General features: G+C 38.4%; 1 long non-coding RNA gene and 1 pseudogene across 1 annotated transcript; one reads left to right on the forward strand and one right to left on the reverse strand.

The window, feature by feature from the left end:
* The first annotated feature begins 3,198 nt into the window (after positions 1-3,198).
* LOC149110798 (polycystin-1-like protein 2) lies at positions 3,199-12,837 on the forward strand (annotated as a pseudogene).
* A 1,901-nt stretch (positions 12,838-14,738) lies between these two features.
* On the reverse strand, positions 14,739-16,862 carry LOC149110799 (uncharacterized). The gene is made up of 3 exons (XR_016207765.1): positions 16,571-16,862; positions 15,927-16,130; positions 14,739-15,602 (listed from the first exon to the last, which is right to left on the reverse strand). It is a non-coding gene; the product is annotated as an uncharacterized LOC149110799 (long non-coding RNA).
* Positions 16,863-17,071: the final 209 nt, after the last annotated feature.

Below are 17,071 nucleotides of genomic sequence, written 5' to 3' on the forward strand. Positions count from 1 at the left end.
ATAGTTTACCATTGCCCCTGTTGTTATCTTTTACTCGACCACCGCTACCTACATGCCCGGCGTAATACTGTAACGCTGAACTCATACCTAGGTCTTTTCGCGCTGTGCAATTATTTTTGGTTTACATGTAATACAGTGGGCTACCCTCGGGGAAATGGGTGGTGACCGCTTAATGGGGCTAGCCGCTTAAATAGAGGTTGGTGTACCTTGAATATTTAATTTTTCACTATCGGGTTATAAATTTCTTGGTGAACATGGAGTCAATTCAAGGCAATCATGATAGACGTGTGTTTGAATTATCACTCGTCATGCACCTTCAATTTCAGACTCTTATCTGCCATCGTCCTTTCCAAAACAAAGTTTTTAACTTTCGGGTGGCCGCTTAATAGGGGTAAAGACAATAATGAAACCCTTATCGGAACGACCAAATGGTGGCCGCGGAGGTAGCCGGTCAATTGGTGTTTTATTTACAATATTTTACTGACAATAATTTTGGACTGTATTGACAACAGTCCTCTATTTTCTGTTACAAACATACCAATGCCTCACCACTAGGTAAACAAAATACGCCAAATAAAATGGCATGGCCAGGGCTATTTACTGACGTAATTACTAATTAAATTTAGTCTGTTTTTCTCACGAATTAGACACGTTGTGATTTCCTTTTTTTTTTTTCAGCTCGTTCTTGCTTCATTCATCCATAATTTGTTTGTGGCGATTTTTTTTAAAATTCTAGTGAGTACAGGCACTAGCTTTAGCAGCTGTTGTCTGAAACATCAGACCGTACAACAAACGTGATTTGGACCGAGGCCACGCACACTATAGAATCAGTGACGATTATATAAATATACACCTATTATTATATATATGAACAAACAGATGAACAAAGATTAAATTGTTTCACTAATCCCAGGGCTCGAAATTAACTTTTTCGTTCGGGAGCCAGCTGGCGACTAACGGAAAAATTTTGGTCGCCAGATCGTAAATTTTGGTCGCCAACTTATTTTATATATAACTTACACAAGAACTCGATTTTATACGTTACTTTGCATGCAAGAAAAGTCACAATTGAAGAGCGAAAACAATTAGAAACAACACAAGTAACACTTAGTTATAAAGCTACCGTTGTTCTCAGGTGATATGTCTCTGCTCCGAAGGTGATGGTTGTCTCCACAGTCATTTTAAATGAAGCGAAGTATAAAACGTTTTAAGAGCGTGGTTTTCATTGTGAGACAAACACGGGTCCTTGCGTATTTTCCCTTTGCTACTTCTTCGAAATGCCGTTCTTTATTTTGTACTTGCTTGCCTCGACGCGTTTCACTCACGTAAATCTGCAACTGATTGGTATCTGCCGCCATTTTCGCGGCAAATGAAAAGCACATGGCGTTGAAGTGCGCCTGCGATGCCAGTTTGAAACAATATGGCGCGCCGTGAACGCAGTATCGACCTGTTGAAATACATTCAATTTTTTCGATTATCGTGTAATATTCAGACATTATTTTACTGGGGACGGAAAGGTGAGTTGTATACTAGCTACCATATCCGATTGATTTCCTAATATAAAGATTTAAAAACAAAAGTTGTGTCGTGGTTTTCTTTAGTTATCGGACAAAACGCGAGTCACCAGCTGGCGACCAGTTCTGAAAATTTAGTCGCCAGTGCTCAATTTTTGGTCGCATTGGCGACCAGTGAGTCGCAATTTCGAGCCCTGAATCCTGAGAGTGCTCTATACAAAATAGATCAAAATGTGCAGCATATGCCGCGACAGCATTGTGTGACGAACAAATAACGGCTGTAAGATTGTGATGCGCTGACACGCTTTTCAGCAATGGTCAGCAATCGATCAAACGTAATATTTTGGCGCAGTGCAAAGCAAGCAACTATCTACAAATGACTCAGTCGTTTCTGACTTAGAGGCAGTGATGTTCATATGCGCAGAAAGAGGGTCACAGATTCATGGTATTCGACCAATAATAGGTTGACAGCTGGCGATGTACATCGGACGTTATGTAAACAAAAGCAAACTTCTGCTTTATGTGCAACGAATGGTGAGAGAAACACGTCAAATCGTCTATGGACCTGCCTTTTACAGCAAACGAGGTTAGAAAATTTCGAAATTATCAGTTCTGTGTCTATTTCAACTTATTATAGGTAAGTCATGGGGCGCATGTTAAAATATACGCCTAACCCGTAACTTGAAATTTGACGACTGATGGTCAAATATTTGCATTTTTAACGTACTTTGAAAAGCTCTCGCGTCGCTCACAATCATTTGCCCAAAGAAATTTTTACAGGAATCTGTAGACCATCCTTCTGCGATTCAACCACCAGAAGCTTAATCCATTTGAAGGTTTCGCACATGGTGAAAATTAATTATATTCACGAAGTACTTTTAAGTGAATGAAATACATGTCTTCGAAATTTAATTATTTTGCACCCAAAAAGACAACGCAACATTCCCTAAAATCAACCCAGTACACATTTAAGCATTGCACAAAAATATTTGAGTGTTTTAAAGACGGAAGAATGATGTGGTTTTGCATGCGAGGCTCTCAAACTTGTTTAATAAAATGGTGCGTCAAATGACGATTTTAACGGAATTTGGTAATTTGCATATTTCTTTGAAATAAAAGGATATTTTGCCAAAAAAACTATCCAGTAGTTTTTGTCATGCCCTAGCCTATCTACTATAAGAATATGAGCGAAATCGAATTTTCGACCCTTGCCGCGAAATTAAGAATTTGTCTGATTTTTACAGGCAGGCACTCTTAAGTTTAGCCCAGGCTTCACTTGTCTGAATTTTAGTTCGCGCGGTGATTCGGAGAGGGCGCTCAATCAGTTATGTTTCTATAACTGCTGTCTAAAGGAAGTCTGCTCGAGGACATCATTAAGTCCAATGAAGGTGCAAGTCTAACGATTTGCCAGCAAGCGTCGTCCATTGTCGTACATGAAACGGCCCTGAGATGTCTATAAACGGGTCGACACTTAGTCCCGTAATGAGTAGGCCGTTTGCACTGTGGCGATAATGTTGTTCTTGCTTTAGACAGCAAAGAGCTTTAGCCGCATCAGTTAGGGCTTAGAAATACAATGAACCCGACATTTCTAGCTGCTTTTGATGTTATTTGGCCTGAACTTTGATGCGGCTAACACTCGATGAAATTCAAGTGAATCTGGGACATTGTTATTTCTAAGCAAAACATGGCTACGAACGGAGTCAAGAACATCACGTCAAGCGCTGATCGTGAGTAGCATCACCTTGTTTTTATCCATTTTAAGCGTTCTCGGCCTAGCTAATTAACTATCAGAACTTAATCTGATTCGCAAACGCGGAAGAAATTTATTTGCATGGCCTCCGGTCGATAATTGACGTAACGACAACATGTGGAGTCTTCGCTTATTCTTATTGTGGCCTAGTTTGTTTGAAGTTCAATCGATTTTCGATGTAGGAAGCTACAGATCAGCTCTCCGCCGCGGTTTTGTCATGTGTTCGTTTGTGTTGATTTAGACTCGAATTTCATGTTAAAAGCACTCTTAATTAAATTATACAATTCAGGATTCAATGAAAAGACCGTGAATTTATTCTTCCTGCCCTCAAAAGACATACAGGAGAGTTATTTCCTTTTACCTGAACTACGATAAGCCTTGTGGAAAGCTAGCTCTACGACAGAATTGAATCAGGATTATCAGTGACAAGTCAGATTATGTGACTACGTTTTTGCAAATACAGACAGATGTATCTACATCTGTATACAAACATATGCCTGTCTTAAAACTCCTCATCTAACAAGTGACCATAGTTCGTTTCTGAGTACCATGTGAACAATTATTGGACCGTATGTGCATGTAGAAAATTGTTATAACATATAGACTTGAGCGTTTTTTATATAAAACTTGATCTTCCTTAATATGCCGAGTTAGTGCTGTTGAGTGTCAGAGTGATGTTTTCACTGATCGCTTACCTTTAATGTTTGTGTAGTTTTGCCTTGTTTTGGAACATTTTTTTACTTGATTGGCTTAAGAAATTGGTTGTTGGAATCAAATATGATATAACAAAACCACATGTCATTGAGTGACCATCAATATTTGATATCAATCAATTAAATGCAGTTAATTGATATCAATTATTATTAAGAGATAAATTTTAGAAGCTCCTAGGGGAGTTCTTGTATGTATCTCGTTGGAGTATTCTTAAATACTTGAGACAGATAGGTATTTGGTAACCATAAATGTTTTCCTTTTGTTCTATATCGTCACGTGTATAGCGTTTTGATATATGCAGTTTACTAGTATGTATTTTTAAAAGAGTTTTTGAAATTGTTTTCCATTACAGCATCTGCCAACTCTCCCAATGTCTCAGGGCAGTCTCACGATTCCACCTCTATTTCTGTCCAGTGGACATTTGATAACTCCACCAGTAATGTGTTTGGCGTTCTGCAAGGATTTCACATTTACTACGTCAGACAGGACGGTAGAAGCTTTCCTTTGGTTACAACAGGCGCCAATGAATCGTCCGTAACGCTGACTAATCTCAAACCGTACACGGAGTATAATGTGACAGTAGGCGCCTTTACAATGGCAGGAGAAACGAATAGCAGTAGTGTTGTTGTCCGCACTCAACAAGATGGTAAGACACAATTTCAAATCATTATTTGAACAACGAAGTCGATAAGAACGCAAGATTGTTTTCTAGGCGAACAATCTCACTTCGCAGTTGACTTGTACTCTGTCGTCTCTTGAGAGTTCCATGAAAAAAAAAAAAAAAAACACGGAAACGCGGAGTGATCTTCCTGAGTCCCCGAGGAGTCTTACTCAGTCTCCCTCGACTATTGTCGAGGAGTGGACGAGACGCGACTGGGGGCGAGACAGCGTGAGCAGGCTTGGACTGTTGGCCTTTACAACTAAGAGTTGACGAGATATCTTGTGCGGGAAGTATATTTACACTAACAATCTGACTTTTATGTTTTCTACGTGCAGACGTGTACTACCTTCTTTCACGTTGGAAATTGCATAAAACCGCATACATCATGTCAAACGTCTCGAGTTGATAGCCAGGGGTATCTAATCGATGATCAATGACATCAATGAATAATCGATGAGTAATCGATGGGTAATCAACTGGCCAATAATTTGGTGGCCTATCGATTACTCATCGATGTCGGTGATTACTCATTGATGACATTAATCAGCCATTGATATTATTGATTACTCATTGATGACTTATTGATTACTCATCGATTACCCATCGATTACTCATCGACTATCATTCTACGCTAATATTACAAATTTCTTGCTTTTTTGTACCGTGAAGGTTTGGTTCAACAACAAAAGGAATGGGCCGGAGATAATAATAGAGGTAGTGCAAGCAACACGTCTTCCGGTGCTTCAAATGCATGAGTTCCAAACATGACAAAGAATAAAGCAAGAAACATCTATTTAAATTGAATAAGTTATTGTTACTTTGTTCATATTCGATAAATACACACGAGATTATATCACTGAGTTTATAATGAAATCATTGACTAATCGATGCAATGACTAATCGATGACTGAAAATTTTGTGGCTTATCGATTACTCTCGATTACTCATTCATCATCCCCAATAATCAATGCAATCGATGACTAATCGATGCAATCAATGACTAATCGATGACTGAAAATTTTGTGGCCTATCGATTACTCATCGATTACTCATTTATCATCCCCAATAATCAATGCCTAATCAACTGGTCACCCATCGATTACCTATCGATTACTCATTGATGTCATTGATGTCATCGATTAGATACCCCTGGTGATAGCCAGTCGACTTCTAACAATGCTTTATTGTCAAGCAACCAGTCAGTGCACGGTTTCTGAATTCCAGAGAAACAAATGGATGCAGCAGCACGATAAACTACCTCGCTTGACAGAAAGTAACAGCAAATAGTTGACGTCTGCATGCGGGCTAGCTGTTAGGTTTTATGATGCTTTGTGATTTTAGTGTTTAAATACCATCTTTTGATGTCTGTCGGGTTTTGGTTTCAATTATAACTATGGTTATTATTAAGTTCCAGGAGCTCCACCAGATAATGTGTTGGGATACAATATAAGTTCCACGGAGATCAAAGTTCACTGGGGATCTATTCCAGTTGACTTTCAAAATGGAATCATTCTGGGATATCGTGTGATTGTGATACGGAACTCAAACATAATAAGCAATCTTATCGCCTCAGCAGAAACACGAGATATGGTTATCTCAGACCTACAGGAAAGTACAACTTACCAAGTTTCTATTTCAGGATTTACTGTCAAAGGACGAGGAGTACAGAGTAACCCTGTCAATGTCACTACTGACAAGTCTAGGGGAACAGAAACGATCACATGTAATGCAAACCCATCATCAGGAGTAGCTGTTGAAACATCCTTCACTCTTTCTTGCACCAACTGGCATGATCTAAACATGCCGCTTCTTTACGATTATATGCTTCTCTCAGCAGAAGGACTAACTACCATTTTGTGGTATGGATACTCTTCTCACGCAGAAGTTGTGTTACCACCGGGTGATCCTTTGAAAAATAACTCTCTAACAATCCATATCGGTGCAACGAGCCCTACTGGTTCTCAGGAAAACACTTCGTTAGACGTCCAGGTTTGTGGTGTTTAGGGTGCTATCTTAACTACAAATGAAATAGACTAGGACTTTAACCTACTTTGCTTTGAGTTTGCAGGTTTTTCCTTGGCCTTCAATAAGTACTCAAGAGGCGTCTGTTGAAACACTTCGTCTTCTGGAAGGTCCTTTTTGCGCGCAAATTGACAGAGGAGATCTGAAACGAGCCACTCAGTTGGCTATTGGTGTATTGAAATCCTTGGAACTACAGGAGAGCGAGATTGTTAACAAAGAGGAGAGAAGCCAGGTAGAAACCCCTTCTTAGCACCTTCGCTAGATAATATCCATCTAAGAACACTTCTTTCTTTCTTTTCATTATTGTCTTAGGCGATTTTGTAAAATTTTGGCAAAACCATTACATCACTTACACCAGAAATCAATCATTGCGTGTACTGAGAGTAAATCGTTTTGAATTCAAGTTGTGATGTGTTTCAGATTAAGCAGGTGATTATAACGAAACTACGCGAAGTTGAAATCTATGACCTGGCAGAACTTGTCCAGATTTCTTCTGTGATGTCGCTCGCGATGGACGATCCAACAGACTTAAAACAGGAAGTTATGGTTAGTCAATCAATCGGTCAATCGGTCAATCTATCTATCAATCAATTAATCAATCAATCAATTTATTAATTCAATGCGCGACATGAAGTTTCACTCAATATCCAAGCCAGAGGCTCGGACATTCAGGGCAGTGTGTGAAACTCTGCCAAAGAAACTCTGCTTTCGTTCAAAACGTTTTCCATATCGATTCTGATCTATAGTGCGCTCAAAATGGATCATCTTTTCTTAGAAGAATCGAGGCAGTCTAGATATACTAACTACTAGAACGGTTTTCACTTGACTGTGAAAAGTAATGCCGGATGCTATGTATTATACTGCCATTGGACAGCATCCAGTACCTCACCATTGGATGAGAAGCTCCAATGAATCTGCCTTCAAAGATAGTTGATGTAGTACTGCATTGGCAACGCGCACAGTTCTTTAATTGCAATTGAAATTGCGATGAGAATTTCCTGACATTAATTCCGTTCTTCTTTGGCAGCAATCTATCAAGGAGATGCTGCAGGACCTGACAGATTTGTTGCTCAATGTTAGCTCAAGGAGAGATGTCATGGACCTGTTGTACCTTGAGACTGCCGAGACTAATCTTATTTATGCGCTGGGTAAACACATTCAAGCTTCCTCAAGTAGAAGCGGAGCAAATATAACTGTAAGTGATAGTTCTTTTACAAAAGTCCAGAATACATTTGCTAGCTGGGTGAAACAACATACAAGACTTTCATCCTACTTAACTTTGACTTCTTTGTTAAATACTTATCGGGAGCTTTTTCGCTGTAGGCTCTCAGTGTTGAGACGCTCACTTCGTTGAGGCTTCTTCGCAGAGTAATGAGGACCGTGGCAGAGGAGAAATTGATCGGCGAAGAAGCTACTGTTATTCATACTGAAGTCATTGAAATATTGGTTGCCAGACTACATCCTGATGGAGTACCTGGATCCAGGCTGACTCTGGAATCCGGGTCCGTTCAGTTGCCCGACTCAGCCGATTTCAAACGGATTTTGTCGGGATTTGAGAAGTTCGTTGACGTAGAGGTATTCTGATGAAAGTTTGAGGTCGCACCTGCAGGTGCTCAGTCCAATCCAGACCCACCTATATATAATGGCAATTGAACTGAGTAGAGCGCAATTTGGTCTAAAATCATTTTGAATTTGAAATCACAAGTATGATTACAGACCAAAACTGCAAGACACAAGGCTCAAGTGCCACTTTATCACATCCATTTTGAAATCCTACAATTTAATCGCCGAAATACAGTAACAATATTTTATTGATCGAGAGGCCGATTTCTTAAAAAAGCAGAACGGAAACGCTTTTACATCTCATTTTATATGCAAAACAGAAAATGATGTGATGATGACTTAGTGTAAATTGTGCGATTTGTAATTAAATCTCACTGGCTTTCTTGCAATTTGATTGGCTACTTAAAGGGCCCATAAACCGATTCATGCGCGCGCTCGCAGGCGTTGCTAATGAGGTGAAAATTTCACTTCCGGTTACTTACGTCAGCCTGAGCGCGGAAAATAAAAACAACTGAATAACTAGCAAATTCGTTTACATTTAAGATGTTTTTTCTTTATGTTTCACAAAATGCAAAGTAGAAAAAGTACAAGCAAAGACAAAATGAGGGAAAAACAGAAAAACAAGAGCAATAGAAAGAAGAAAAACTAACTCCGTGTGGCTTTGTTTGATCTTACCGAAATGCGCTGGTAATGTAAATTTCGCACGCGCTGATAGGGTAACTTCCAATATATATCGGGCGCACTTCCGGTCTCTTTAAATGCTAAAGGAAACTCGGTTTTTCACTAAATCCTGTCTTTTTCGACGGAATTCGATTAAAGCCAACGTTGGAAACATAGTTATGCATTCCCTTTCCGAAATCATGCTTTTTTTTTAGAAAATTACGAATTTTTTTAAATTTTGAAATTCTCTAAAAATCTGACCTTTTGGAAATGAAACAAAATCTATGCATAGCGTAATGAGGATTTAAATTAAGATATTAAATCGATGAAAAAAAAAAAAAACCGATAAAGTAATTTGCCTGGGAGCCTGGCGTGGCCTGAGACGTCATCACTAGTGTTACTGATCATGAAAAAGTTAAAACCCGTGGAATAACTCTGAACTAACCAAAAACGATGAGGTTACATGAGAATAAATCTTCCCTAGCGACGGCTCGAAGAGATCGGTTAATGGGCCCTTGAACAAGCCTTGAATTCTTTTGGTCGTTTTGTTTTAACTTTTAATCCCCATTGTCTGAGAAAAAGATGCAATAAAGGGCAAAACATAGTGCGATTCGGCTAACACCGGCCAAACTGTATGGAATTGAGATTAGAAGTCTTCGCTTGCCCATAAGTCAAAAGCAGTCAATGCAAGACGAAGAGTGAGTTGAACGTTTGTAAACATTTGTAAACATTGTAAAGAGGTTAAAGGAATTGAATGCATACTTTGGTCCATACTCACAACTTTGGTTACGATTCTCCCATAGAGACTCCCGCTAGGTCAACAAGAACTAACTATTAATTTATAAACCTATATGTGAAAAGTGAGTAGGTTTGTCTCAATGGCAATATTGTACTTCCACTTTAGGTAGTTTCGTCGCTTGTTAACTTTTACCATTGGGATTCCAGTGCAGATCTCATCACATCGCGTGTTCTTGAAATTGACTTGAGAGGGGAGTCAGGCGAAGTCCTTAAAGTACAAAATCTTACATCGGACATACAGTTAAGAATTCAACTCAGTGAAGAAGCGCCTGGAACTGACTTCAACCCCGCCAAGATAGCTTCTTTCGTAAAGCCTGAGCATATGCAGTACCACAGAGTAGACGTGACCGAAGTACAAGCCTCTTACCAGATAACAATAACAACAAAGGACAGTTTAAACGTTTTTGTGAAATTCGGAAGCAAACCATCAGTAGAAGATCATGACAGGAATTACACTGTCCCAGACTTTTCTTCATGCACAAGAAGCACCGGTACAGACGAAGAGGACGAATACAACTGCACCCGTCATCCACACCAGCTATTCTTGGCAAGTGATATTCTCAAAATACCTGGAGTGTATTACTTGGGGATCCTATACTCGAGAAATATTTCTGCTGATAACTACCCTCTGCGTAAGAAGAGGTCTTGTTTTAGTACTGCCAGAGCGAAACGGTCGTGTGTCGAGACAAGAACCCCTCCACCTCCTTTAGGAGTATACAAAGAGAGCAGCATCCCACCTTATGATCCGGCTGTGGACATGAACTACACAATTGAAACGGTTGAACTCAGCTGTCGATTTTGGTCTCATGATCAAGAGAAATGGATAACAGAAGGTTGCAAGGTACATATGTTATTGTCCTTACAAGAAAGTGCCTTTTTCGGAATAATCTGGTCCTTAATGTAACAATACAACAAAGACAAACTTTTACTTTTCCAAAACATTTAAGGTGGCCCTCAACCGCCTGATTAGAATTTTATTTGTGTGATGCCATTATTGTAAGATCATGTGACAAAGAGTGGTAGTATTGATCCATCAAATTATAAGTGATGGAAAGTGATGAAAGCTATTGTCGGCCACCTTAAGCAGTTGTGAAATGAATGCCTGAAAAAATACACTTTACCAAAAAAGCTATAATGCCAATAGGGAACTGGTCACCGTGGTTTGGCAATATACCATTAAAAAATTAAGATATGGAATTAGATATGTCACATGTATATTTGAACTAGGGTGAAATTCTACAGGTCAGCGTAGACAGTTATACTCACGTTCTTTGACGTTACAGGTTGGACCTCAATCTACCAAACATCGTCTTCTCTGTCTGTGTAACCACCTCACATCATTCGGTGGAGGACTTCTGGTAGCACCGAACCCCATTGATATGGACACGGTTTTCAAAGAGCTCAGTCGCCTTGATGAGACTGGTAATTTTGGCGTTCTTCTTACTGTCATCTTCGTCTTTTTGTTGTATCTTATGGCTATCGTCGTTGCCAAGAGAGCAGACAGGAGAGATCAAGCCAAGGTAACGAGAAGCTCAAAAATCTTCAAAAACTTCTCTTTATCTAGTTCAAATACTATACTTAGATCATATGAGTGCTTAGAAAACTTTATCCGATGTAAATATATTTTGTCTATCAGCAAAAGTTTGAATCAGCGGATTCGCTTTCATCTATTTACTCAAAACGTGCGGCTCTTTCACCTGTTTCCTGATAGGATATTCCTTTATTTTAACCAGCTTGGTCCCAAAGTTGTACTGGAAACAGAAGGGAACCTAATTTCCCATCAATATGAGCTGACAATTAGTACCGGCGTGTGGCCAGACAGTGGAACCACAGCCAAGGTTACCATGGTGTTTCATGGCAGTTCTGGTAATAGTGGACCGATCACAGTGTGTCGAGACCTTGATCCTCCACGAGTTCTCCTTGCCCGCGGCAGTGTTGACAAGTATATTATGCCCCTTTCAACGTCCCTTGGAACGTTGCACCACGCTTATATCTGGCATGACAACTCTGGAGAAAGTCCCTCTTGGTTCTTGGACCATATCATTGTCAGGGAAATAGAGACTAGTAGAGAATGGAAGTTGATATGTAATCAGTGGTTTTCTTCCGACAAAGATGATGGGAATATTGTCCGCAAGCTCTCAGTAGAAAAGACAAATTCACTTCCTGCGTTCCAAGAGGCGTTTCGCAAGACACTCTCTGGTACTCTTTATGAGAGTCATTTGTGGATGTCGTCAGTTACTAAACGTCCGGGAAGCTCTTTTACTCGTGTACAACGTGTCACGTGCTGTTTTTGCGTTGTATCCACCACTATGCTTGTCAATGCAATGTTTTTCAATTTGAGTAGCGAGGCCGAGGGTGCTATCAAAATTGGTCCATTGAAGGTTTCGATGAGACAAGTCATAATAACATTACAGAGCTGTTTGATTATAGCCCCCATCAATTTTCTTATCGTTGCAATCTTTAAAAACTCAAAGCCAACTGTCGGCAGGTATTGTGGCAAGGTATATAAAGTAACAGAAGAACAGGGTTCAGATGATGATGACAAACGTTTACACCACGTCTTTGTCTACGTTGCTTGGTTTCTTTGTTTCGCCACCGCCATAACCTCTGCCACAGTTGTATTCTTCTACAGCCTGATGTGGCATAAAGAGACAGCTGATGAATGGCTTTCATCAATCGTTATGTCAATAACAATGGACTTCTTTGCCATTCAACCTGTGCGTCATGTTATATTAGCAGCTGTGGCTGCCATTGTTATAACAAAGGCAAAACAGACAAAAGAAAGACTCTCGTCGAAAAAGAGGTATACCCATACTTTGTTACATGTTTTATTCTTAATCTCGAAGACGTAAAAAGGGGCTTAAACTCTTGGGGAAGACAAGGTACACAGAAAGCGACATAAAAATTAATGATTTTTCGTTACTGAAACTTTAAAACATCGTCGTTTTCACGTTGATCATTTCAGTTTGCAAGAAATAATGTATCTGGACATTATTGAAACTTTTTTTTTCTACAATTAAAAAAAATAAACTGGCTACAAACCTGTATTCAGAGAACTACATTTTTTAGTATAGACATTTGAGAAGTTTGAAGTTTTTTTGATATTGCGTTCAGCATGGATTTGAAATTTACAAACAGTTTAGAATTTAAAAAAATCTACGAAAAAAAAATTGAAAAGATGAAGATCCAGATGACAACGTGAAGTACCAGTCACATAATATAACGTTTCTTGTGACTTCAATTGTGGTACTCAACAGGAGCTAATAAGTTAAATGAAGGTCTTAGGGATTCATGGTTCTTGTGCCACTTTTTCTCTCTGCCGCTTTTCCACTCGATACATCTTGCATATCAAGACTGTCACATTTCCGGTGAATATACACACCTTACAACGTATATAGCTACGGTAACTCGTACGCTTACTATAGTTCAAAAAATACTAAAATCATCTTACGACTTAGTTGGTGTTGTGTGCAACATCCAGTAACCTGCTTAAGAATGTTTTTAAAATTTTCTTGCAGGTTTACAGGAACTGAAAAACAGTCTTTCGAGGATGAAGTACCACCTGAAATTTATAACGGAGCCTTACCGGATGCTATGCAGTTGGAATGGTACAAAAAGTACAAAGACAAGGAGACTAGAACCTTGTCGGCATTCAAGTCCTTAACGTTCTTCGCATTATTTATGCTGGTGTTGGGAATAGTTTGCTATGGAAGTCGCGATTATCATCACTACCTGATGGTTGAAGAAGTGAAGGCCATTTTTCCACGGGCTGAACAGGCAAGTAAATTTTAATCGTAATGCATACGGGACTTCTTTTCAATAATTTAAATATCTTGTGCTTTCATTGGCCAACGATTGGTTAGGTATAAATTTTGCTCTGATTTTATTTTAAACTAAGAGGTTTTTAACGGGAAAATCTCATTCGCCCCAGACAATTGTTAAATTGGTCTGAACAAGTACTTGTAATGACACTGCCCTGGTGTGACTTCTTAGTGATGGGAAATGTACGAAGAGCTAAAATCATTTTTTTTGCAAGAATTGACAGGAGATTGAGAGTAACTAGATTCTGATTAGTAGAAATCATCTTCGGAATTTAAAATTTATCCGTTACTGTTCCTTATCTTAGAAGTTTCCGCAATTTCCCGGCAGCTACTCTTACGGATAGACACAAAAGTAGTGATGACCTTCCTCTATTGATAGTTCCTTTACCTCTTTAATCGAGCTACGCCAATGGATGCATAAACGTTCCAAGCTTACTGAATACAGGCCATCTCAATTTTCCTCAATACAAGCCTCTCAGTTATTAATTGCTCTCGTTTAATCGTTCAATCATCATCTCTTTGGTAATTTGATTTTATATCTTCGAAAATGACTCTATTGATGGTGTCAAGTCCCCTTTCACATCTCTTTCAATTATCATTAATATAAAGATTTAGGCCAGCCTAAAAGCGGAGCTCCTCAGTTATTTTTCGGAATGTTGTTACTAATGAAAATAATCCAACATGTATGAGGTAAATTGCGAATGATTCAATAGTTTCAGCCGGAACTAGTATTACATCAGCAGATCAAGGTGTAAGATGGTGTGATTATGAAATATAGAGCCATGATTTCAAGGATTTCTTGGAAGCCACCAAAAATCTTGATCACATAACAGAACTGTCTTCTCTGCTTTTTGGTGGCATTTCTTGTTCTTTCCTACCTTATTCAGAAAGAAGGCATTGTTATTGATCATTATATTCTTCCTTAGTTAACATGGGGACTCCCACACAAAAGAAGTTTACACATTTTTTTGTTGTGGGGACTGATTGAAATGCAGTGGTTACAATATACTCAGTCCCTGAATCTCTACCAAATGAAATCTCACAAAAATACCAAAACAGTATACATAGGTGAAAAGTTGGAAAGTTTTGTTTTCTAACTTGTCCCCAAAGATACATTTAGCCATCTTCACTATTGTATGGAGTCTCCTCCTGCTGGAAGGGTTTGCAATAAGCAAAATCACCCTCGCATGAATGGTACTTACGATATTTTTTTTTGCTGATCATGAATACTTGCATAGGCTTCTAATTATAATTTTATTATTCAATTTCAATGTGATTTGTTCTTTTTCTCGACTGGCATTGTGGACTACAAGAGCTGCTATTGGGTTCCATTAATTAATTTTGCTATGATTAAATTATACCAAGAATTATCAGTAAGCTAAGAGGAAGTTATTATGTACATGTATTTTGTCTGCACTACACAACCAAATGCACTCCAAGGTTATCAGGCATAGGTACATTTGTCTGAAGAGCCCAGCATTTCCAAGATATGTTTTGATTGACACATCAATTAAGATAATTTACAGCAAAATGGCTAAAAAATACATCAATATCCTACATGCACCAAGCCAGACATGGGGTTATAAGGCAATCATTTAAACAACAGATTGAAATAATTTATAAATTAGAGAACACTATTTCTACAACAGAATGGAACAAATTAACCTTATCGGACATTGCGAATGGCAAGGCTGTCTGTAGAATGTCACAAATTTCTCAACCCTTTCTTTCTACAAAAATTCTAATCCTGCAACTTTGCTTAAGACCCAGTTCTCCATTTCGTGTTGGCAAAATATCAATTTATGCCATGTCCAATGCAGATTATCACAAAATTGATTTAAAAGCTCAGTAAATATCATTTTAAAGCCAAAAAGCCAATTATTTCAACCATGAGTAAATTATCTCTAAGAAAAACTGATTAATTTAAAAGGAACTTAAAAATAATTAGTTAATATGTGTTTCTTAATACTGTAATGCAGTGTATCTGTCACAATGTTGCAGCTATGATATTACTACAAACAGGATGGGTTGCAGAACTGAACCTCCAAGTCAGTTTATTCAATGAACTTGGTGCAGAATCTATAATCCCATCAAGTTGTCTGTAAATACAGAGAAACCAAACAAAGCATTACAATCATAAGTAATGAATTACTGAACTCTTTTACATGTATGAACAGTGTATGTTCCATTAATATTGGGGATCTCTCAGAAGCTGCATCCATGATAAATTAATTTGCTCCCAGATGCATTTGTTTATAGAACTTTTCACAAATTAATATCTCTGTCATAACAGTGATGTCTGTGTTCTACAACAATTAGTACACAAGAAAAATACACTCAGTAAGATATTGTTTACAATAAAAATCCTTGCCTATAAGCAATCATAAGGACCTTAAATTTATATTTCCTCAGAAATATCTCACCAGGACATGGTTGCTTTGAAAATCTTTGATGTTTTAATACAGGCTCCCCATCTGTAAACTGTTCATATATTGACTGACAGGAACAGGCATGTAATTCCTTTCTTTGATATACAGTGTACTTCATTGTTAGTTGTTTACTGAGTGTTAGTAGTGAATCAAATGCTAGGGGTTGGTACTCCAACTTTCACTGTGGCAGGCTCTGCCCTGAAATACAAAGCAAACTTACATAACTGTTATGAACTTCGCCACTTGCTTTCAAGAGCAAATGAAATTTGCTTCAAACAAGAAACTGGAACATTGAGGGTTACAACAATGTGCACAGTCCCAATCACAGGGTCATCCAGGCTGTTTGGTTGTACATATAACTGCACAACTGTATATGAGTTCAGCTTCCAGAAGAAAATCAGAGTTTGTCAGGATAAATACTGATGTTCTTGCTTACTCAATGAATGAATGTGCAGTTCCAGAAGGTATTGACACCCAACACCCATTCATGGCCAGTCTTTAGAAATTCCAAATTAAAGTATCAGGAATCAAGAGCTCTAATAGAGAAAAAACCTCCATGTGGGGTATGAATCTTTTCTTGAAGAAAACAATGTCTGAGAAATCATTAATTACAAAATAATGTTTAAGAAACATCTTACCTTTCAGAGAATTTTTAATCTACACTGTCTGGCCAGTTCATATATTTGACAAGTTGACACTGGGCGTGTTTTTAAATTTGTGCCCTTCAACTTCACATTACTATGTAGTAGCACTGGTCAACTAAAAACAGCATAATTTGGTTAATTAATATACACTGTACATTATTAGGTTGAAATATTGGTGTAGATTGTTGCACATCAACAGATACAGAAACTATTTGCACCTGAATCATAACGAGTGAAAAATCGTGCATGAGACATTTACATGTACATGTAACAACCCTCCACCTCAGAATCATCACAGATATGACATGATATTTTTAAACTCTCTGAAATTTCAGATTATTCAAGATTAACATATGCACATACATCATCTGGGGCAACCCTAAAACACTGAATTTGGAAACCGAAATCCAGAATCCAGAATCTGGAATCCGGAATCCGGAACCAAAAACCAGAATCTGAAATCCAGATATTATGAATGATGATAGAAATAATTCA

Source organism: Orbicella faveolata, unplaced genomic scaffold, assembly GCF_042242905.1.
Source record: "Orbicella faveolata isolate gen_17 unplaced genomic scaffold, um_ofav_v1 contig_24, whole genome shotgun sequence".
Taxonomy (NCBI): domain Eukaryota; kingdom Metazoa; phylum Cnidaria; class Anthozoa; order Scleractinia; family Merulinidae; genus Orbicella; species Orbicella faveolata.